At 44.1% G+C, this 24,689-nt stretch overlaps 1 protein-coding gene across 1 annotated transcript in view; it reads right to left on the bottom strand.

Moving 5' to 3' along the window:
* Window positions 1-24,212, bottom strand: part of c6h3orf18 (chromosome 6 C3orf18 homolog) — a 75,349-nt gene extending 51,137 nt beyond the window's left edge. Inside the window, exon 1 of the mRNA XM_078543159.1 lies at window positions 23,907-24,212. The gene's annotated coding sequence lies outside the window, so the exon portion shown is untranslated. The remainder of the gene's footprint in view (window positions 1-23,906) is intronic.
* Between the last annotated feature and the right edge of the window lie 477 nt (window positions 24,213-24,689).

Here is a 24,689-nt window from a genome sequence, read left to right as displayed (position 1 = left end):
CCATTAAATACTTTCTTGGGTGCAGTCATTCATAAAGTCAAACACAATGGCCAATTTACACCCGGCAAACAAATATGAAGTAAATGCCATTTAATTGATTATTGGTAGTGCCTTTCGAGGGGACGTATATTGGCCAGGGCACTGAGAGAACTCACCTGCTCTTCTCTGATCAGTGCCTTGGGATCTTTTACATTCACTTGAACAGGTAAACAGGGCCTAAGTTCAACATCTCGTCTATAAGATAGGGTTGCCAACCCTCCAGGATTGGCCTGGAGTCTCCAGGAATTGAAGATCAATCTCCAGGACACTGCTGTGTGCAACCCTGGAGAAATACTATCGGGACATTAAGTGATATTTCTGTTGTCATTTTCTTTGAACATTTCTCTTTACCAGATATAAAAATATTGAAAATGCTGGGGGGGAAAGGCTATTTTGCTGACAGTCAAGCATCCAATTGGGTAATGAGTCTTTTTGCTTTCCAATTGGCGTAGGAAGGCAGTACGTCACAAGGATGGATATTTTGGCTGAATAATGGCTGGAGCGTGAGGGCAAGTCATTCCTCCAGGAATACATTTAATCACAGTTGGCAACTCTATCAAAGTTTAACATCTCTAACAGTGCAGCACTCCATCAGTACTGCACTGAAGTGTCAGCCTCGATTATGTGCTCAAATTGTGGACTAGGGCTTGGATCCACGGCCCTCTGGCTTAGCTGACAGCGTTACCATTATTTCAGGAGCATACTGTGAAAAAGTCGAGGGAAACCATGTATCTTTAGTGACAATAATACGCGCACCAATATAAAATGCCCAGTCCAGAGCTGGGCAGCTCGTGGAATGTACGCCACGCTTAAATGAAATATAATAAAACTTGCAATAAATTTTAGATTAGTGTCTGCCCTAGCTCAGCTGGCCTTTGACAAACTAGCACCATCAATCTGGCCTTTGTAACAGTTAAAAGGGGCAGAAGCCTCGCAGCCAAGTGTTGCTGTTTCCACTAGAATGTGGGCCCCCAAGAGGGCACGCTATCAACAAGAGGCTCAGAGCTCGTATCCTGCAGCAGACAAGATTTTAACCCGGCTACGGGGAGGGAATCTCTTCCCACAACTCCCCCACCGCTCCTGAACACACAAAAAAAAAACAAACACGACAAAAGAGGTGATAGAGGAAGCAAGAAGAGCCACATGACAAGGACGGCAGGGTCAAGGCAAAGTTCACAGCAAAGCCAAGGCCCGTCTGACCTTTGACCTACTCAGGGAACATGGGCCATTTGACCTATAATGGAAAACAAGCAGGTCGGCCTCTGAAGGAATGAAGCCTGTGAGATCGAGGCTCGCACAAAACTCCCAACTTCCCCTAATATTTCTTCTTCAGGGCCGGCTGCTTTAGAAGGTACGGGTTACAACCAATGATTTACATTTGTGTGAAAAGGGAAAACAGTCCTCAGCTACAGTGGGCGCTTTTGTATCTTGTTAAAAGTGAAAGGATTTTCTTTCCTTCAGAACTGTAATTATATCCGATGTACCTTATTAATCTTTTGAGGCCTGTGTATCTTAAGGAGTCTTTAAAATGCTAGCACTGGTTCAGTCAAATCGTAATGGAAAACAATGAATACTAGCAACTCAGATAGCTCTGCAGTGTTCAGCAACACCCACCACCCCCATCCCCCCCACCACTCCACCCACCCGTTCCCCCCGCCCCCGCAACCCCACCCCCTACCCACTGTAGCCCACACAGAAACAGCAAAACATTGTTAATTCTGTAAAGTATACAAAGCAGAACTAGGTTCCCCAAATCACTCAATTATTCAAAACAAAGCTTTTTATTATCCAGTTTGCTCCCTTCTTTCAGGCCATTAACTTTAAAATACCTCACATGGGGAAAACCCTGGCAGGGTTAGGGGCATAACCCAGATCCCTCTATACCTCCTACATCTCTATAATTCTCTGAGGTTTCCGCGTCCCTCCAATTCTGGCCTCTTAAGCAGCCACGATTTTAATTGCTCCTCCATTTGGGTGTGCACAGCTGCCTGGGCCCTGAGCTCTGGAATTCTCTCTCCATAAACCTCTCTACCTGTCTGTCTTTCTTTCTTTCCTCCCTTAAGATGCTCCTTAAAACCTGACTCCTTGACCAAGCATTTGAGAGTCGGTCCAATAACTCTTTGTGTGCCTTGGTGTCATATTTTGCTGGTTCCTACACAGAGCTGGGGGATGTTTTACCATCTTAAAGACTAAAGCAATCTAAGTGAAAGTTCTGCCGAGAAAAGAGACATGTCGTCTTGCACTCATCAGGATACTTTGCCAGAATACCAATATAAGGGGAAAGGTGTCCTGATGAGTGCAAGATGAAAAGCTTCAACATGTCTCATTTTTTTCCGCAATACTCAAGTTCTGTACTACCAAACGGCCAGATAATGAAAGTTGTTGATGTTGTTGCTATATGCACGCAAATTTCTGATATGCCATTCTGGCGAGGGAGTGCCCTCACCGGGATTGTAAAGTCCGAAAGCCATTTGATAGAGATCATCAAATTCAGTACAGGCCAGGGCAGTGGTTAAAACCAGGCCCTCCCTATCTCCTTGGGCCTCTTTAACTCCTTTCTTGTGGAGCCCAAATTTCAACGGCAATGGCCCCCTTCCCCGCTCCTTCTTCCCGTTACTTGTAAAATTGTTAACGTGAGCAGATGCGAGATGATACATCTACAATGAGTGTGTTCCTGAGGGTCATTAATGAGGCAGAGTGAGACTGTGAAACGAAAAGAGACGTAAGGACATTACGATGTAGAGCAGCTGAGACAAAAGCTTGTTTATAAATGAAACAGCTTGCTCCTAACAGAGAAACAGTGTCAAAAAGCATGGGGAAACGGAAAGTCTTGCACTCACCCCTTTTCTTTTCCTTTGTGAAGCTGTTTCTCCCTCCAGTTTTCTTCAGTCCCTCTGGGTTAGAATGAGAACAAAGTGGCCAACCCCCAGGCATGATCATAGCAAGTGAGTCGCAGTGCTCCATTCGACTTATGGGGCCATCACAGTCACACCCAAGTGACTATTCTTCAGGAGCAATACTAGGCAGTGAAGCTTAGGTTTTCCGAATGCCATCAATCATTTTGAAAGTGGAAATCACCCATTTTAAAGGAATTGGTTAGTGCCACTGGAAAATCTAGGCTTGAGTATTGGCCATCTATTTGACCATGTGAACCATCACAAGGAAACGTACGTAACAGTTCCTCATTTGTGAGATGGGTGAGTGTTGACAGGCCCTTCTGCTTTGCTGAGGGGATGAGGTGGGGAGCCACTGTCGAACACAATGCTGTGCTCTCTGACACGAACTCTGTATATATCACTGGATCGTCATTAGGAATCATAAAACCTTATGGAACAGGAGGAGGCCATTCAGCCCATTATGCCTTTTTGAAAGTGCTATCCCACTCCCCTGCCCATATTCCTGCAAACACTTTCCCTTCAAGTATTTATCCAATTCCCTTTTGAAAGTTCATTGCTTCCACCACCCTCTTGGGCAGTGCCGTTCCAGATCATAATAACTCGCTGCATAAAGGTAAATTCTCCTCATCCCCCTATGCTTCTTTTGCCAGGAGAGAGAATGTTGATTAACTTCCCTCCCTAGTCAGTGGTGCAGTGGCATCTGCATCCTCAATCTCTACTGGCCCCTTTCTATCAAGTTAATTTTTCTCCCCTTCTGTGACAACTGCTGTTCCTTGGTCGATGTCATCCTCCCAGCTCTCTCCTTCACCCTGACCATCTGGAAGAACAACCATCTGGAGAGATTGAGCCAGTGAGTTCTCTATCTCATCCTCATTGAGAAGCACCTAGGCTCCATCCACTTGCCAGCACTATGAAGCCACTCACAGGCACGTTGAGGTGCCAATACCTGGTGCTACTGTGTTGCTGTGATCAAGTAATTCTAAAGCATCAATTATATAGCACCTTTAATGTAGCAAAACATCCCCAAAGTGCTCTACAGCAGCATTCTCAAAACAAAACTTGACACCTAGGGGGTTATTAGGGCAAGTGACCAACAGCTTGGTCAAGAGATAGGTTTTAAGGAACAGGGAAGAGCCAGAGAGGTTCAGGGCCTATACAGGCAGCTGCATGAACAGTCACCAATCTTGCAGTGAGGAAAATCAAAGAAACTCCAAGAGGCCAAAATTGGAGGAGTGCAGAAATCTCAGACGGCTGTAGGACTAAAGGATGTTACAGAGAGAGGGAGGAGGAGAAGCCATGGAGGGATTTGGAAACACGGAAGCTTGTTTGATGATAAAAGCGTCTTGACTGGTATCTACCCACCCCCAGGAACAGGACTGCTTTCTGTCCCTCTGTTGTTCAGGCTGCCAACTGAGATTTGGAGACAAAGAGCCCAGATGGAAAAAAACAGTAAAAACTGGGAAATAAGAATGCTGGTCCGAGCTGGTCTTGCATTCTTTAAAATGGAACACCAGTAAAAACTGGGATATAAGAGCACTGGTCCGATATGTTTCTTTCTTGTGGGAGGGGAAAGCCTTGGATAAAGGATGTGACAACTGTGAAGATGGCATGACATGCCAAGAAGTACAAGTTAAGAATTAACATCTTGGGGTCAGGATCTTGGGGACCTTCTCACCAAACTGAGTTACCAAGGCCACTGAAAAAGACAATACAAATGGGTTTGTGCCAAAAGACAACGAGATGTGCTTCTGGTGAGAAAAGGAATTGAGGGATAAATTGGTACGGTGAATAGGGAAGGTTGATCCATTAGAGAGAGATGGCCTGCTGAACCATATGGCTTATCCATTCCTAAAAATTCTCACATTCCAAGAAATCATTTCCACCCTTTCTACTAGGGTTGCCAACTGTGATTAAATGTATTCCTAGAGGTTTCATCACATGACTTGACCTGGTGCTCCAGCCATTCGTTGACGTATTGCCCTCCTACATCAATTGGAAAACTAAAGGACTTGTTATCCAATGGGACGATGCTTGGCTGTCAGCCAAACAGCCTTTGTTTCCATCCATTTTCAATAGTTTTAAATCAGGGTAAAGAGAAATGTTCAAAGAAAATGACAGAAGAAATATTACTAAATGTCCCAATAGTATTTCTCCAGGGTTGCACACTACAGTGTCCTGGAGATTGATCTTGAATTCCTGGAGACTCCAGGCCAATCCTGGAGGTTTGGCAACCCTACTTTCTACATTTTTCTCCATGATACTCTGAAACAGGGCTTCCCAAACTGTAGGTCGTGACCCCCAACGGGGTCGCAAGATAAGATTTTGAGTTAACGAGCTCGGAGACAGCAATGGCTACCGTGGCGCTCAGGCCGAATGCTAACAGCTGCAAGGCCCCTTTAAATCCCCCTGTTTTTTTTCTAATGATGGAAGGATAGTGGCCAAATGGACAGATCCTTGAGGTCTGGTCCCTGCTGCAAAAAAAAAACCTGCAAAAACCTTACATCATTCCCCCCCCCCTACCCCGGCTCAGCAACTGAAGGCCACCAACACTCCCCCAACTTGACAAACTCTCATACCACCCCCCCCGAAATTTCCACTCTGGGGACATGCAAAGTCTGGGGCATTAAAGTGGGGTCACACTGAGAAAAGGTTTGGGAAGCACTACTCTGAAAGAAGCCACTGGCAAAACCCTAGCAACAGGTCACCTGCCCACATTTATGGATAAACTTGGCATGGGTTCAATGGAAAGAAGAACAGTACAAGTAGGCCAGCTGTTAATTGTACATTAAGCGAATGTTTAATTGTATGGGTCTTAACTGGGTGTCCCTATAAATAGGAACAGACTGAAACAGTGTTTGTTGGGATTGGAGATGCGCGTTTGTAACGTGTATCTCTGTAAATAAAAGTTTGTAAAGTGTGTAAAGATTGGCTCCAGCTCTATCCTCCGCTGGCTGGCTTTCTGGTGTAGAACATCTGCCACTTGTTATCATTTATTGTGAGGGGAATTGATTACAAAAGTAGGGAGGCTATACTTCAGTTGTACAGGGCACTGGTGAGATCACATCCGGAGTACTGTGTACAGTACTGGTCTCCTTACTTAAAGAAAGATGTAAATGTGTTAGAATCAGTTCAGAGAACGTTTACTCGACTAATACCAGGAATGGGCGGGTTGACTTATGAGGAAAGGTTGGACAGGTTAGGCTTGTATCCACTGGAATTTAGAAGAGTAAGAGGTGACTCGATTGAAACCTTTAAGATCCTGAGGGGTCTTGACAGGGTGGATGTGGAGAGGATGTTGCCTCATGTGGGAGAATCTAGAACTAGGGGTCACTGTTTAAAAATAAGAGGTCGCTCATTTAAGACAGAGATGAGGAGCTTTTTTTTTCTCTCAGAGGGCTGTGAGTCTTTGGGATTCTCTTCCTCAAAAGGCGGTGGAATCAGAGTCTTTGAATATTTTTAAGGCAGAGCTGGATAGATTCTCGATTAACAAGGGGGCGAAAAGTTATCGGGGTAGGGGGGAATGTGGAGCTGAGGTTACAATCAGACCAGCCATGACCTTATTGGATGGCGTGCAGGCTCGAGGGGCCTACTCCTGCTCCTAATCTGTACGTTCATATGTACGTATGTATGTTATAAAATTTGTCAGTCCAGTACCAAACGCAATTCAGAGAAAGATTTAATGCAACGCCTTTCACAGCCTCAGGATGTTCCAAAGTGCTTCACAGCCAAGAAAGCACCTTAAGCTGGAGTCACTGTTTATAAAGTAGGAAAACACAGCAGCCAATTTCCACACAGCAAGGTCCCACAACAGCAGCGTGATAATGTGGTATTCTGTTTCCAGCTGTCGGTACATTGGTCAGGAAACTGGGGAGAACTCCCCGTGCTCTTCTTCAATATATATAGTGCCGTGGGATCTATTATGTACATCCGAGGGGAGGTAGATGGGATCTCGGTTTAACATCTCATCCGAGAGACGGCACACCTGACAGTGCAGTATTCCCTCAGTACTGGGCACTTGCAGTGTCAACCTAGATTTTAGGCTCAAGTTTCTGGAGTGGGACTTGAACCCACGACCTTCTGACTATATATAAAAAAAGGATTAACGTATTTCCGCGCAAATCACGCCCACGTATCCTCTTGGCTGCAGAACACTTCTCGATTCAGGGAAGCCTTGGCTGCCACATGTCCTGTGTTACAACCGTGACTACATTGGCTATAAAAGTGCTTTGAGACATCCTAAGGTCATGGAAGATGCTACGTATATAAAAAGCATCTTGCTTTTTACTACTGTGCTTGATGTTAAAAATCTGACAGAAAATGGTTAATGTTACAAGACTGAAATCTTAAAACATGACAGTCATGAAAAAAAATGGGATGGATCCCTTTAGGCAGGTATCATGAGAAACAATGGAAATAGAAGAGGGTTTTTTTGGGGTGGGGGGGGTGGGGGGAGCGGGTGCTGGGGGTGGACTTATAATTTTGCTACGTTTTGAAGCCGTCTCTTTAAAACCAAATTAAAGTGGAAATTTCTGTTACCTTTTTTGGTTGTCACCGGATTTTAATTTCATTGTGCAGTGCCATAACAAGTGAAGTACGAGCTGTGCTTTAACGGCTATGTTCTATAAATATAAGAGGTGCAATTTGTAAACCAGCGCAGTTTATAGAAGGGACAACTGCGATAGAGTTGAGTGGGCTTAAAGTGCCAGCATGACGCACATAGATTCTAAATTTGCTGTGGGAGGGAAATCCTTGCAGGATTTTATATCCTTGGATGCCGTAACTTTCAACTGTGCCCTTTGTTTTTTTTCGATTGGGAGGTCACAGGATTGAAGGTTAAGGGTCTCCCAATGTCAGCCAATTGGGCAAATTCGACCGAAACCCATCACCCCGTGCCCACGCCAGGAACTGATCTGCGCCCCTTCAGCGCGTCGCTGCTTGAGAGGTCCACGGAGGAATGTTAGTCCCACCATACACAACCAAGAGAATGAAAAAAACCACGTGAAAATATTGCTGTCCACGAGTGTGGTTCCAGGCCACAAAAAGTACTGAGTGAGTCAGGGGAAAATGCAGCAGCAGAGATAACAATTTACTTCATTGCCCAACAGCTCTCTGGATGCACAGATGTGTGGATCCTCACTGGTTATCTAGAACATTTTTGGTTGTTGTGTCAATCCGGTACATTTCAAGATTAAATCCTGAGGCTCAAATTGGGTTGATAATCTCATGCAGTCTGTGCCACAGAACCTTCCCAACAGTGCCCTCCAGTGGTGACGCAAATCTGCCCTCAGTAGAAAATAAGTACAACAATTTTACATAAAGAGCCCTGTTAACATCTCCGAATAAACTACCTGGACGGTACTGTTGTGTTGTTACGCAGGTGAACGAAGCTGGCATTTGGAGCACAGCAGCAATGCATAAATAGCAATGTCCAGTTTGGTCGTTTTTGTTGGTGTTGGTTGCGTGAAAAATCTTAAACTGAAGTGAATTGCCTGCTTCTCTGTAATTGGTGATCATGAGATGTTTAACATCCACCTCTGAGAAAGGCAGTTAGGTCTATCGTTTAGCGTCCCATCTGAAGAATAGCATCTCCAATGCGGCAATGTAGTGTCAGCCTTAACATGTGCTTAAACCCTGAAGTGAGATTTAATCCACAAACTCCTGCCTCAGAAGCGAGGGTACTGCTAACTGAGCCAAACTGACAGAGAGAACAGACGAGATTAATGATTTTGAATTGATTAATGAACTTTTAATATGTTCACACGGCTATTTTAACACAAATGTGCTGGGCTGTTTGATAGTGTAAAGCGGGTGCTAGTGAGTCAGCAGCCTGTTATACATCTCTCTCAATTTTTACAGCATTTACTTTAAAGTGGTTTAACCTCTCTCTTAAAACAGCAAAAGATTGTTCAACAAACACTTTAAGCTACTGTCTGCTCGCATTTCCAAGTGTGATCTATGTAGAAAATTTGAATATCATTGCACTTTATGCGCTGGCCATTTTGAAATGTTTGTAATGTTCTTTTTATTGTATTGCAACACCTCAGAGTGCGACATGATCTATTGTCAGGAAGATATAGTCATTTTCATAATGATATTTGGAATTTTTTGTAAAGTATTAGTGGGGTCTGTGTCTATGGGTTTGGGAGAAGTGGGGGGGGTTTTAATTGGATTGCAGACAGCTGCTTTGATGTATCAGATGGGAAACTAGGTTTGAAATGCTAAGTAGGTAAGCATGGGGGATGTTTGGAATGTGAGGTGTAAAGGGAACGTTTGCATTTTTAAATAAACCAGATTAGTTTGAATTCAAAAGAGGGGGCGAAATATTTCACCCAGCCAGGAGGAGTTAAGAAACAGTGTGTTTATTTTTCCCAAAGATTACTGGTAAAATTGGTACGATGATAGATTTTTATTATTAGAGAGGTAAAGTCCAAAGACATAGTGAAACAATGGGAATTTGCATTCAAAGGGAAATTTTGTATAAAGTAGAGAAGGCTGTGTGCAAGGGAAGGCATTCTAAGATCTAACAAGTGTGAAAAGCCTCCAGCCTTTGTGCCCAAACTGCTGTCTGCAAGAACTGAAGTTAAGAAAACGTAAGAAAATTCGGCTGTTCAGGGTATCGTGTTACTTTGCCTGGGTCTCTTATGTGTTTTTACTGTTGCCCTAACGGAGGTGTAACCGGGACTTAGATTAACCAGGGGAGCTAGGAGTTATCATAGTAGTAATTTGTAAACCTATGTATGAGCTTAAAAATATTTTTTTATTAATAAAGGTTTAATTTGGTTTTGTAAGGAACCTCTAAGCCTCGGCAGCCTTCTTCTTTACTGAATTCAAAGCCCACATCTCGAAATAACTACGAATTACAAATAGTTGTGGCAGCTGCTTCAAGTTTCCCTCTGGCATATGGGCAGCTTGGCATTTACCATCTGCCTGCCATAACACCATGTAGAAAATTTGAATATCATTGCACTTTCTGTGATGGCCATTTTGAAATGTTTTGTGATGTTCTTTTAGCTACTTTATGAATAAAGTATATTTATGCAAAAAAAAAATTGAGTGTTTGTTGACACCCGGGCTGCATTTCCTATGACATCGGGGCTCCGACATCAGGACCATACCTGGAACCCCCGTCCAATGTGTGACGTTGGCTGGGCCCTGCAGTTGAGAGGGCCAATCGAAATACCTGAGGCTGTGGGTGGCCGGCACCTCCATAGGAGAGGTAGACGCTACCAATGCATGTAGGAGACTGTGAAGGCACCTCAAAATGGAGGTGGTCTCTGAAGATTTGCATTCATCAGAGCATTTCACAAGTATACCAATATAAGGGGAAAACAACAATTTATACTGTATGAGAAGAGAGTGCTGATTAGTTGGCAAATGAACTCCGATTGGTAGAGGTGTTGCCATGGAGAATGCACCAGCGATGGTGACTGACAGTTAACTGGCATGGTTTGAAATTTAGACCAGGCAGCTTGACCCTGATTGGTCAAGGCATTGCCCTGAGGAATGAGTCAGCGAATGGCTGTCACTTATTTTGTTCAGCTGAAACAGGCACAATGTTCTTTCTGTCTGCAAAGAACAGGGCCCTATGTATTAATATATGGAGTTTCCAGTACACGCCAATACACCAGACTGCAAGCCTGACAGACAATCTTAAATTGGTTATCAGCGTAATTCTTAGCACGCTGAGGATTGTTTAGCAAATGTTGTCCAATCACGGAATCACCAATGTTGGACACTGTGTTTTGAATTTTGAAAGCACAGGCTGGCTGGGTACGGTCTGTAACCCTGCCCTTTGCGAACAGTGGAAGGGACATGCTGTTTGATACAATCCGACAGTCTTTGGGACTTACAGGCTACGTGCCTAGCATCACACTGGCACTGAAATTCATATACCACATTACTCATATGTGTGATTGGCAGAAAGTCATTTCGGCTTGACAGCAGCACCCTGTAAGTGATGAATACCACTCGTGTTACTATTGCATAGTAGCAGCGTGAAACAGTTAGCTTCGCCTGTTGCTCAAATTTTTGAGATACCTTGCCCTTCCAGGGTAATCTGAGGGAGACTGGACACTTTTCAAGGTCGAAAGTGAGGGCCGGAGGCCCACTCACGAGTTTGCGTGATATACAGCACAAAATGATCTGATCAGGGTAGCCATTATCCCGCAGGATGATTTTGACGCACCCTACTTCACTATCAAGCTTCTATCATGAGCAAATGGCTCGGGCCCTAACTACAAGGTTGCCAGTAAGATCAATCTTATAGGTTGTGTAACTGTAAGAATCCAAACACGTGTATTGACCAGAAAAGGTAGGTTTTCAGTTGACTGTGGTAGAGAACCCCTGACAGATTTCTCCATAAGACCATAAGACATAGGAGCAGAAATTAGGCCATTCAGCCCATCGAGTCTGCTCCGCCATTCAATCATGGCTGATAAGTTTCTCAACCCCATTCTCCCGCCTTCTCCCCGTAACCTTTGCTCCCCTTGCCAATCAAGAACCTATCTATCTCGGTCTTAAATACACTCAATGACCTGGCCTCCACAGCCTTCTGTGGCAATGAATTCCATAGATTCACCACTCTCTGGCTAAAGAAGTTTCTCCTCATCTCTGTTCTAAAAGGTCATCCCTTTACTCTCAGGCTGTGCCCTCGGGTCCTAGTCTCTCCTACTAATGGAAACATCTTCCCCACGTCCACTCTATCCAGGCCTTTCAGTATTCTGTAAGTTTCAATCAGATCCCCCCTCATCCTTCTAAACTCCATCGAGTATAGACCCAGAGTCCTCAAATGTTCCTCATACGTTAAGCCTTTCATTCCTGGGATCGTTCTCGTGAACCTCCTCTGGACCCTCTCCAGGGCCAGAACATCCTTCCTGAGATACGGGGCCCAAAATTGCTCACAATATTCTAAATGTGGTCTGACCAGAGCCTTATAAAGCTTCAGCAGCACATCCCTGCTTTTATATTCTAGTCCTCTCGAAATAAATGCCAACATTACATTTGCCTTCCTAACTACCGACTCAACCTGCAAGTTAACCTTAAGAGAATCCTGGACTAGGACTCCCAAGTCCCTTTGCACTCCAGATTTCTGAATTCTCTCCCCATTTAGAAAATAGTCTATGCCTCTATTCTTCCTACCAAAGTGCATGACCTCACATTTCCCCACATTGTATTCAATCTGCCACTTCTTTGCCCATTCTCTTAACTTGTCCAAATCCTTCTGCAGCCTCCCTGCCTCCTCAATGCTACCTGCCCCTCCACCTATCTTTGTATCATCTGCAAACTTAGCCAGGATGCCCTCAGTTCCTTCATCTAGATCATTAATGTATAAAGTGAAAAGTTGTGGTCCCAACACTGACCCCTGCGGAACTCCACTAGTCACCGGCCGCCATCCTGAGAAGGACCCCCTTATCCCCACTCTCTGCCTCCTGCCAGACAGCCAATCTTATATCCATGCTAGTACCTTGCCTCTAACACCATGGGCTCTTATCTTACTGAGCAACCTCCTGTGCGGCACCTTGTCAAAGGCCTTCTGGAGGTCCAAGTAGATAACATCCATTGGCTCTCCTTTGTCTAACCTACTCGTTACCTTCTCAAAGAATTCTAACAGATTTGTCAGGCATGACCTCCCCTTGATGAAACCATGCTGACTTTGCCCTATTTTACCATGCACTTCCAAGTATTCTGAAATCTCATCCTTAATAATGGACTCTAAAATCTTACCAGCGACCAAGGTCAGGCTAATCGGCCTGTAATTTCCCGTCTTTTGCCTCACTCCCTTCTTAAACAGGGGGGTTACATTAGCAATTTTCCAGGCCTCTGGGACCCTCCCTGACTCCAGTGATTCCTGAAAGATCACCACTAACGCCTCCATTATCTCTTCAGCTATCTCCTTCAGAACTCTGAGGTGTAATCCATCTGGCCCAAGTGATTTATCAACCTTTAGACCCTTCAGTTTTCCTAGCACCTTCTCCTTGGTAATGGCCACCATACTCACCTCTGCCCCCCGACTCTCTTGAACTTTGGGAATGTTACTCGTGTCTTCCACCGTGAAGACTGACGCAAAGTACCTATTCAGTTCCTCCGGCATTTCTTTGTTCCCCACTACTACTTCTCCAGCGTCATTTTCCAGCAGCCCAATGTCCACTTTTGCCTCTCTCTTACCCTTTACATATCTAAAAAAACTCTTGCAATCTTCTTTTATATTACTGGCTAGTTTACCCTCATATTTAATCTTCTCCCTCCTTATTTCTTTTTTAGTTGTCCTCTGTTGGTCTTTGTAGGCTTCCCAATCCCCTGGTTTCCCACTGCTCTTCGCCGCATTGTATGCTTTCTCTTTAGCTTTTATGCTGCCCCTGACTTCCCTTGTCAGCCATGGTTGCCTCGTCCTCCCTTTATTATGCTTCTTCTTCCTAGGGATGAATTTTTGCTGTCTCTCCCAAATTACTCCCAGAAACTCCTGCCATTGCTGTTCCACTGTCTTTCCTGCTAGGCTCATCTCCCAGTCAACTCTGGCTAGCTCCTTCCTCATGCCTCTGTAGTTGCCTTTATTCAACTGTATTACCGTTACATCTGATTCCAGCTTTTTCCTCTCAAATTGCAGGGTAAATTCTATCATATTATGGTCACTTCCTCCTAAGGATTCCTTCACCTTAAGCTCCCTTATCAAATCTGCCTCATTACACATCACTAAATCTAGAATAGCCTGTTCCCTAGTGGGCTCCACCACAAGCTGCTCCAAAAAGCCATCTCGTAGACATTCCACAAATTCCTTTTCTTGGGATCCACTACCAACCTGATTTTCCCAGTCTACCTGCATATTGAAATCCCAACTACTCCCAACTCCTCTACTCCCAACTATCCTGCCACAAACTAGCTTCCGCTGAAGACGCTGAATCCTTGAAAGCGCATCTAGCTGATGCACAATGCAGTATGCACAATGCGGGATTCCGAATGACCTGTCTGACTTTCACATGCAGCGCAAAAGTCTTACAGCGTTGCCAGGCCTTAAGACCAACCCAACATACACATCAATAAACCTGACAAAGGGGCGGGAATGGTCATCCTTAACAAGTGTGACCTTATCAACAAAAGTGTACGCCATTCTTAATGATTGGTCCAAATTTGTATCCATTGGACCAGCCGCTCAGCATAACTGGACAGCCTTGCTCGAAAGTAAGCTAAAAAACGCTTGCTGGACTTGTGCAAGAGCGATGAGCTGCCTCGTGAGATATATGACAGGGTTCATCCTCACGGCTCGTGTAAGTATGGGCTGCCTAAGTGTTATGATATGACAGGTGGTATTTGCCAGGCTGACCAAATCCCAAAGGGAAACTTGGCTACACTATCACAACAATCTTGTAATTTGTATTTATTATGGGAAGGCTTGTGCACTGAAGTCAGAAGAAATGAGTCCACTACCACCTTTCGAGATTTTAAAAATTAAATTAAAACATTTATTAACAAAAGAAAATAAAACTTAAACACACAAGGCTACAGTTGCATAGTTACAATTAGTTTTATAACAGTTCTCACCAGATTTCCACTTAACTAAACTCCCAACTACACACCCCTTTCGGGCAATACTCCAAATAGATTATTAATCTATAAAACATCCAGCAATATTACCACATGCACCCACTATAGCTGTAAGGGAGATATTTCACAACTTCTTTCTCCCTCTCACTCGACAATGGAATTCCAAAGCTTTTAACAAAACCTTGCTTTCTGGAACAACAAATTTCTCCAGAACGGTTAGAGGTTTTTTCCCACAGGTCTGTTTCACACAATACATCTTTCCAGGTCTCACCCAGCCACACTCCATACAACTTTCCACCTTTCTTTAAATATATTTTTCACCTTTGATCTGTAAATTCCCATTGTTGCAAGCTTTCTTTGGCAGTTACTTTTCCCAGGATATAAAAATCTTCCATGTTGTCATTAGGGCCAGCACATTTGGGAAAAATAAACTTAATAACTTTGCCTTATTTATCTTGCCAATTGTAAACATCTTATCATGTCTCTTTGAAAATCAAACAACCTCTCAATTTATCTAAAAATGCAAATTCCATTCATACTGTATCTGCTGAGACTTCATCCTAGCTTACCCATCTCCATTTCAAAGGCCTGTTTACACCTGGCACCTTTTGATGATTCGAACCTTGCAGTCTGACTGTCTGCAGTTTAATTAAACAAGACACACACACACAAACACACAACACAGCCCCCACAAGACTGCTTTAAAGTACCCCACAGTGATAGTGGGAAAAGAAAGATCTTTTCTTTTACACCAAGGCACACAAAAGTGATGTCCCTTTACACCCTATCTTATCTATGACTGGTTCTGTACAACATGAATTGGCCAAATGGTTGGGCAAATTATTACAACCAGTTTTGAGCAAGTTTCCCACATACACGTTGAAGGATTCCCTCATGTGTGCGAAGGCCATACAGGACTAGCATATCGATAGCGATGCTGTGTCCATGTGCTCATTTGACTTTGCTAGCCTATTCACCAATGTTCCCCTTAAGGAAGTCATGGATATTTGCGCTGCAGCACCATATCATGACGATCTAGACCCCGTCACCATTGTGTGAATCAGTATTCACTGAACTTATGAACTTGGTGACTCACGCAGTTGAGCTCAGTTTTAATGACGCCATGTATGCCCCAAATAAATGGTGTTGCCATGGGATCCCCTCAAGGTCCAGCTCTTCCAAACATCTTTGTTGGGTTCCATGAGAAATGTGTCTTCGATGGAATGACATCTAACCTCCCACCCCTCGCATGTTTCTGATATTCAGATGGTACGCTCGCTATATGTAAATCCGCAGCGTCAGGTAATAATTTCCTTACATGTCTTGATTGGCTCCGTCCTGCGCTCAAATTCACCTTTGAAATGGAGCAGTCAAATGAACTCCCCTTCCTTGCCGCACTAATTGAGAAATCTTCCAGGGGGGCGTTCTCTACCATGGTTTACTGCAAACCTACCTTCACTGGTCAATTTTCACATTGGGATTCTTATAGTTCCACACGCTATAAGATTGGTCTTATTGGCAACCTTGTAATTAGCGTATGAGCCAGTTGCTCACCATGCAAGTTTGATGCTGAAATAGGGGCATCAAAGGCATCCTGTGGGATAATGGCTACCCTGATCAGATCATTTCGCGCTGTATATCACTCCATCTCATGAACAGGCCTAAGGCTGTCACTTTCAGCCCTGAAAAGTGCCTAGTCTACCTCAGATTACCCTGGAAGGGCAAGGTACCTCAAAAATTTGAGCAACAGGTGAAGCTGGCTCTTTCACGCTGCTACTATGCAGTAGCGACACGAGTGGTATTTGCCACTAACAGAATACTGGCGTCAAGCCCAAATGACATTCTGCCTGTCATACAAGTGAGTAATGTGGTATATGAATTTCAGTGCCAGTGTGATGCTAGGCCCTACATACCAAAGGCTGGCGGATCATATCAAACAGCATGTCCCAGCTGTTTTTCGCAACGGGCAGGGTACAGACCATACCCAACCAGCCCGTGCTTGCAAAACTCAAAACAGTGTCCAATATTAGATGTGATTCTGGGATTGGACAACATTTGCTAAATAATCCTCAGTGTGCTAAGAATTACGCTGACAGCCAATTTAAGATTGTCAGTTGGGCTCACAGTTTGGCGCATTTGTGTGTACTGGAAGCTACATATATTAATACACAGGGCCCTGTTCTTTGCAGGCAGAAAGAACATGTATACACATTGCACCTGTTTCAGCTAAACAAAACAACTGACAGCCATTCGCTGACTCATTCCTCAGGGCAATGCCTTGACCAATCAGGGCAATGCCTTGACCAATCAGGGCAATGCCTTGACCAATCAGGGTCAAGCTGCCTGGTTTAAATTTCAAATAACGCTTGGCAGTTAACTGTCAGTCACTATCACTGGTGGATTCTCCATGGCAATGTCTCTACCAATCCGAGTCTACTTGCTAACCAATCAGCACTCTCTTCCCATATAGTATAAAGTGTTGTTTTCCCCCTATATCGGTACTCTTGTGGTGTATTGATGAGTGCAAGACAAAAAGCTTTGACATATCTCTTTTCAACAATACTCAAGTACTGTTCTACTAGATCGAGATTTGGTTAGCAGACAAAAAGCAGAGAGTAGGAATAAACGGGTTATTCTCAGGATGACAGGCCTTTACCCATGGGGTATGACAAGGATCCATGCTAGGTCCACAGCTGCTCACAATCAATATAAATGATTTGGATGTGGGACTAATTGTAATATTTTCAAATTTGCTGATGACACCAAACTGGGTGGGGACGTAGGTTGTGAGGAGGATGCAAGGAGGCTTCAAGAGGACTTGGACTGGCTAAGTGAAGATCATGGCAGGTGGAATATAATGTGAATAAATGTGACGTCACTTTGGGAGAAAAAAGCAAGAAGGCAGAGTATTTCCTACGTTGGGGTGTGTGTGTGTGTGTGTGTACGCGCGAGCGTTCGTGTTCAAAGTGGCCTGGGTGTCACTAGGTGCAGCAAGCAAATAGGAAGGCAAACGGTATTCATCATGGGGGAATTGAGTACAGAGTAACGATGTCTTGTTGCAGTTATGTAGAATCTTGGTGAGGCCTCACTTGGAGTATTATGCACAGATTTTTTTCCCCTTACCTAAGGAAGGATACACTTGGCGTAGAAGGAGTGCAATGGGGGGTTCATCCCTGGAATGGCGGGATTGTCTTATGAGGAGAGGTTGAGGAGACTGGGTATTTATTCCCTAGAGTTTCCCTAGAGGGGTGACCTCATTGAAACTTACAAAATTCTTACAGTGCTTGACAGGGTGGATGTAGATAAGATGTTACCCCTGACTGGTGAGTCTACAACATAGGGGATAGTCTCAGAATAACGGTTCATTATTAGTGGTTTGTTTACATGTGTCAAGTTAGGGAGAAACTTTCCTACCTGATTGGCTATGCCCGTATCGTTGCGGGGTGGTGGAAAATCTTTTATGTCTTTGGTCTTTTGAGGATCAGCCCTGTTGGCTGCTGCATGAACGATATGTCCCAAGCACTTTATAGTTGTGAAAACTCACACATATTGTTGAGAGTTAGCCATGCTTCTTCCAAGCAGTGCAACACTGCTCTCACTCTTCTATCATTCTCCTGTGTGGTGGACCCATGGATCAGGATGTGGCAGTTGACACCTTCTAATCCCTCCAAAATGGTTGTCATTGTTCTCTGGAGCCAACGTGATGCCAAAGGGTAGGTGATTAAAACAATGCCTCCCAAAGGATGGGATAAATGTAGTCAGTAGTTTGGATTCCTCGCCCAGAGGCAGTTGCCAGAAGCCACTGTTCAAGTCCAACTTTGTAGAACTGGTACTTTTTGCTAGCTTTGCCAGACTCTCATCCACTGATACCATTGGATGGATCTCCCTTTCCACTGCCTTGTTTAGCTGTGTGAGGTCAACACAGATGTGTATCGAGCTGCCCGGTTTTGGCACAGGGACCATGCCTGAACAGCAATTCATGATACTGTTGCCCCTGATGCAGCATGGATTTGATTTCTTGTTTCACCTTCTTTAAGTGTGGGCGTGGAACCTTCCTTGGGGTGGACAAGCACATTGGTGTTGCATCTGGTCTCAGTGTGATGCAATAGACTGTTTTCCGCTTCCCTAGATCTCTAAATAGTTCTGGGAAATCTGCCCTGAATGCTGTTGATTTTTGTGAGCTTCCTCTTTCACCAGCTTTATAGATGAGTTGTAAAGCTGTGCAAGCTTTCCAGTTTAGCAGTGAGCATTCTTGGTTGTGAATCATATATAAGGTTCCTGTGATTTATTTTCCTTTATATTGGAGGTTCGCAGTCAACTGTCCCTTGACTTTCAACTGAATGCCTCCTGAACCATGTAGTCTTATGACTGATGTCTGGAGTATCTCTGGTTTTAACCACTTCCCTGTATCTGACAAAATTGAAACTCCTGCTCCAGTGTCTAGCTTGACGTTTGTTTTATGTCCATTGACCATAATATTTGTATTCCAATGATTTCCATTTGATCCTGTGACTTCCCCCAAGGATTGTACTTCTGGTTCTTTTTCTTCTTCATTCTCTTGAGTGAATTCAGTTTCTTGGGCGGTACATGAATTTGGCAGTTTCTCCTTTAATTGTTTGATTAAAAAGCTGTTTGCTGCGACAAACTGATATAAAATGGCCTTCTCTTCTTGCAGGGATGGTACTCTGTATTTTTGGCCTGGCATTCTTTGTACCCATGCAGCCTTTCCCTGCCACAGCAAGAACGCTGAATAATGGTGGCTACCGCACCCTCCTCTTTTTCTCTGTTTGGGGTTAGGTGCGCTGCAATTTCTTTGTTCTATGACCAGGACTGTATCTGCTTGCTTTCTTAACGAGATTTCTTTATCGCCTCAAACAAAACTTTTGTTTTGCTTTCTCTCTTCTGCTTGCCTTGTTATCTGTACCGCGTTTGATAGGGTCGAGTCTTCCTGCAACTGCAAAAATTCCAAGGGTGTCTCCTCTAAGACTCCCATGTCAATGCAATCTCTACTTAGTTCATCGTTCAGGGCTCCAATCACAATTTTCTGTTAATCGATATAGCTCATTAACAAAGGAATCTACAATCAAAAGGACCTACAAGCAAAAGCTGGTTGGGACTGTAAAGTAACCACTTGCTGGAAAATTCCTGTGTGGATTACACTTGACCAACTAGTCCAGAGAGAACACCTAAAAAATGTGTCAAGGCCTACTTCAGACTGAGACACTTCAAAGAAAGAGATGCAATGCAAAGACTGAACTGTAATCTCCTGTGGTTGTGGAGATAATGGAGGCTGATTACCATCTTAATAGAAACCATCTCCTGTTAAATTATATTCCAGACATTGGACATGATGTGAGTTGGAAGGAAAGCAGTTTCTGGGCAAAAGACATGTTTGTCTTTTTCCCTTCCAGAATACACAAGAAAGAGGGTTAAAAAGCCAACTGCCCTGGTCTCTGTGTGCTCGTTTTGGTGTTCTGCTCTGGTGCTACTGTGTGCTGTGAAGCTCACAGCTGAAGAACATCAACTAGGCATCCCTGCTGTTGCAGGTAAAAACGTTTCTCTCTGATTGTTGGAAGCAGGTCACAAGTCAGCAAAGACACAGTCAAAAAGGAAACAGAACAACTCCTTTCAGCTAACCTGCAGAACCAAGAATCTCCAAACCAACTGCTCAACTGCCCAAAGTCAGCTCTACCGGAATCACCCAACTTAACGGCTGCAACTTTTTACCATCTACTCCTCACGGACAAGCCAAAGACTGATTCGTATAACTTTTATAACTTTTGTTTCACTTCTCGTTTCTAATCTGCGTTTATACATGTTGCGTTTTTATTATTTTCTCTCGCGCTTTAGTAGCTAGTAAACTCGCTCTTCCTCTGCCTCAAGAAAGCCTGGTTAAATTGGCTCCTTCTAAATACATTTGGACTGGGAAAAGGTATCCTCAAGGGAAGGGATCCTTTTTAAATTAACCTTGTTGTGACCAACCGAGGAGGTTGAATAAAGAAAGAGAGTCAGTTCATTCCTCCTCACCAGGGAACATAACAATTTGGAGTACATCTTCCGGGGTCATAACAAATTGGGGGAACCTCGCCCTGGGACTGGTCGTAACTCTAGCCCTCCAGAAGACCTGGGATGATTTCTTATTTTATTCTTTGATGGAGCACTGGCAAGGTGAAGGTGAAAGAAGGGTGGGGATTGGAAACAGAGTTGATCAGGTTTTCCAGTTCCAGGCGAGAGCAGGAAGTGGCACTTATACGGTCATCTCTGTATTGGAAAAAGAGTTGGGGAAGTGGGCCCGAGTAGGACCAGAACAAGGCATGTTCCACATACCCCACAAAAAGATAGACATAACTATGATCCGTGGGGTACCCATTGCAACACCTTTTATTTGGAGGAAGTGGGACAAGTTAAAGGAGAAATTGTCTTATTACTATAACCATTACCACACCCTTTGCCTTTTGCTCCATGACATCTTTATAATATAATCTCTCCCTCTACCTCTACACTACCCCAGACCTTCCCTTTTGTTCTTCCTCAGCCTCCCTCCTTTCAATGGCATAAAACCCATCATATTTCTACCTTCCTTCAGTTGTGAAGAAGAGCCATATTCAACTCAAAATGTCAACTCTGTGTCTCTTACCATAGATGCTGCCAGACCTGCCGGAACTTTCCAGCACATATTGTCTTTATCTCTGGGTTATTAGTCCAGTGACTTTACCACTACGCCACTAACTCTCTTAATTCCACATTAAAGGCTATCACATAAGATCAAATGTGTAAGTATTAAGCATAAACCTTAAATAAGGACAGGAAATTGACTGAATAGTTAAACATAAACCTTTAGGTACTTGTTCAAGGAACTACATCAGGGTTCAGGGATAGCACTGGCCAGGATTTTCTGGCCATGTTGTGGGCGGGACCCGCCAGGGTGAGGTGGCGCCCAGACAGAAGTCCATTGACTTGCGGCGGGACCGGAAGATCCCGGCGGTGATCGGGCGCAGAAAATCCCGCCCACTGAGTGGGGCTCCCCGGGAACAGCTGTTGGGACCACTGCAGTTTCTAATTTATATCAATGGCTTGGATTTAGAAACCCAATATAGACTTGGTCAAACTTGCAGGCAACGCTAAATTAGAGGGAGAATGGGATCAATGGAGGCACTGCCAAAATTGCCAAAATTGTACAATGACAAGATACGTGATTGGGCAGAACGATGGCAAATGAAATTGCATGTAGGCAAGTGTAAAGTACTGCACATTGGAAGGAAAAATAGGAAACTCATATATTCCATGTATGGTATTGAAATTGAGATGGGTGAACTTTAAGGACACTTGGAAGTTTTAGAAGACTTGATACTTAGCTTGTCCAGCCAATGTCGAGCAAGAACCAACAAAGTCAACAGAAATGTTAAACTAGGAAGTCCAAACAAGAAAACACAACAATCAGATGAAGTCACGATCAAACTAGACAGAATCAGACCTTGAGTGCTCAGTTTTGGGCAAGGGACATTCAAATATGCAAGTTAGTGAAAAGAAAAGGCATGAGACTAATTCCTAGTATTAGAGCTCCGAGTAGTGAAAAACATGAGCTTTTTAACTTGAGGTGTTTGACAGGTGATCTTATAGAGTAATGTCAAATAGTAAACAGTACAGAAAAGACAAATCTGGCTAATTACCTTTAGTTAAATCAGCAAAGTAGGTCAAAGGAACGCAAGTTCAAACCTGCAAAAAGCAAATTTAGGATTGATATTAGGGAGTTCTTCTTCACCTAAGGAGATCGGCGTTATGAATAGATTCCCCGGTTCAGTGGTGGAACCATGGAATCATTTAAGAAACAATTGAAGTCTACAATTGCAAAACTTTAGGGTAACTCTGGATGGAGGAGCTAAGGTAGGACAAATTATTTGGAATTATGGGGAACGCAAAAAGTCAATGGAGAATGCATCCCACCAAAACCGGCTGCTCCGCAGCCATCTAACACTCCACGGGGCATTAATTGGCTCATGGCAAGACTTCCACCCCATCTGGAGAAGAGGTCCCACCTTAGAGAGCTTCCAGCTCTGCAGTCCCAGCAGTGCCAGGTTCGAGCAGTTATCACTGGCTAGAGAGGCATGTGTTGGCATGGAGGTTATGAGGGACCACTGGGGTAGGTGGGGAACATGGGTAAGACCTTTTGAAGTTACCTTCATGTCCCTCATGCCCTCCAAACTAACCCAGGCCCCTCCACCCACACCCAATGGCCCCTCATACCCTCCATGCCAAATCATAACACTTCCAAGCCCATTCATGCACTAAACACTCTGTACAAAACCAATGAACCCTACAGTAACAATGGAATGCGTGGACAAGCTTAAAAAACAGACATTCAAGAGGTTCCCGCATCCAAACTCTAAGGGGCCCTGAATCACAAGTCCTTGACAAGCTGGCCCGACTCCATGAAAATTGCAAGGAGATGCTTACCAACGGAGCTGGCTAAGTTAGTAATGTTCGCTGATCACACCCTTCACCCGCACGAGCAAAAATCCCCCAAATCATGAAAACCCAGCCCAAAGAGCGGTGTGAATGTGGAACTCGCTGCCACAGGCAGTGGTTGAAGTGAATTTTTAGATGCATTTACAGGGAAGTTAGACAAGCATATGAGGGAGCAGGATTACAATGCTAGATTTAGATCAGGATAGACAAGAAGGAGCTTAAGTAGAGCATAAGCACCAGCATGGACTGGTTGGGCCAAATGGCCTGTTTCTGTCCCGTATATCCTATGTAATACAATGTAAGGTGAGGCTACCTTGGACATGGACTTCAGATGAGTGACATTGCCCTATGATGATACTGACAGTCAGCGCTCCATCAACCATCAGTATCAGAACATTACTTTCCAGCACCAGGCAGAGCAACACAAACAACCATACATAGAGAGATTAATTCCAAAGGAGAATGGCAATGCATTAGTTGCAGCCAACAGCTAGGTATTAGGAGCTTAAGGACAGACAAGTATGCAGCAAACAGATTAGAGTGAAAATGCAGACTGTCAAATACATTAGACTCTATTCATGGCCTGATAGGCTGAGATAAGTACAATAGGTGAATATTACCAGGCCTGACTAAGGCAGGATTGACCTTACTGTGAATGATTGTGAAAAGGAGCAATAATTGGGCTTGTAGCTAATCACTGAGAATGGTAAATAAATGAGTCCGACTAGATGTGGCAATTACGGACTATACACAGTGAAGAGTGCTGTATTCAGGGTGAAAATATATGTTGAAAGTTAAAAATATTCCTCTGGAATGGTATTCATGTTTTCTCTTGCAGGTACAGTTATTCAGCACAATATAAACACGCAGGCCTACAGCAGAGCAACTAAAGAGGATCAGCTGTGCGGAGAAAGAAGCTGGTGGGTTTTATACTGAGATAGAATCAGTGAGATTGCCGTTACTCACTGTTGCCTCTGATTACAGGGGATCAGTCGTCCTCTTCTTCAAGCTTATCCATCGGGATAAAACGCTGCGTCTTCAGGAATACCCAGGCCAGGTGACAAACCAGTGTGTGGCTCTTTAAAATTCCTACCTTGTCTTTAAAAGCGAAATAAACAGCATAATTCAATCTTCAGCCTTCATTTGAGACTAAAACAGAGACAATTTAACCAGACCAAGTGGTAAGCAGGATCACTAAATTGATTGCTCGTCTTATTTGTTATCCACTCCTCTCCACTCAGTGCATCAAATATATTTTGTTTGCAATGTTTCCCTTCCCCAGGCACCATTCGGCACAGCCTAGCTCCAGCTGACAGCTAACTCCCACCCAGCACCCACTGATAGGCTGGCTCCCTGCAAGCGACCCGTGATTCACTTGTCGATTGGACGATTGTGCTGCCAGTCAGGGGAAATAGCTGGTCCAACCGCAGGAGCAGGTTGTATGTGTGGCAGTGCCAGGGAGAGGCTACAGAAATCTCCATCTGCCAGCACATTCTGGGACTCTGACTTGGGGGGAGTGGGGAGGCTTTGTGAGGGATTACATAGTGTTGTATGTTTGACTGTATTTCAATCTTTACATATGACCCTCCCCTTGCCCGACACACCCACCCCTCCTCCCCCCGCCCCCCCACTCCCACTGCCCCAGTGTTAACAAAATATTAGAATCTGCAGATTTTTTTTTAAATAATAAATTCTGCTCTTTCCTTTTCCTGCTCACTCGATGGGATTGGCTTTGCCTGGTGCACCCTC

This window comes from Cetorhinus maximus, chromosome 6 (genome assembly GCF_964194155.1).
Source record: "Cetorhinus maximus chromosome 6, sCetMax3.hap1.1, whole genome shotgun sequence".
Taxonomy (NCBI): Eukaryota; Metazoa; Chordata; class Chondrichthyes; order Lamniformes; family Cetorhinidae; genus Cetorhinus; species Cetorhinus maximus.
The sequence above is the reverse complement of the archived record's forward strand: the minus strand, read 5'-3'. Positions and strand labels throughout refer to the sequence as shown.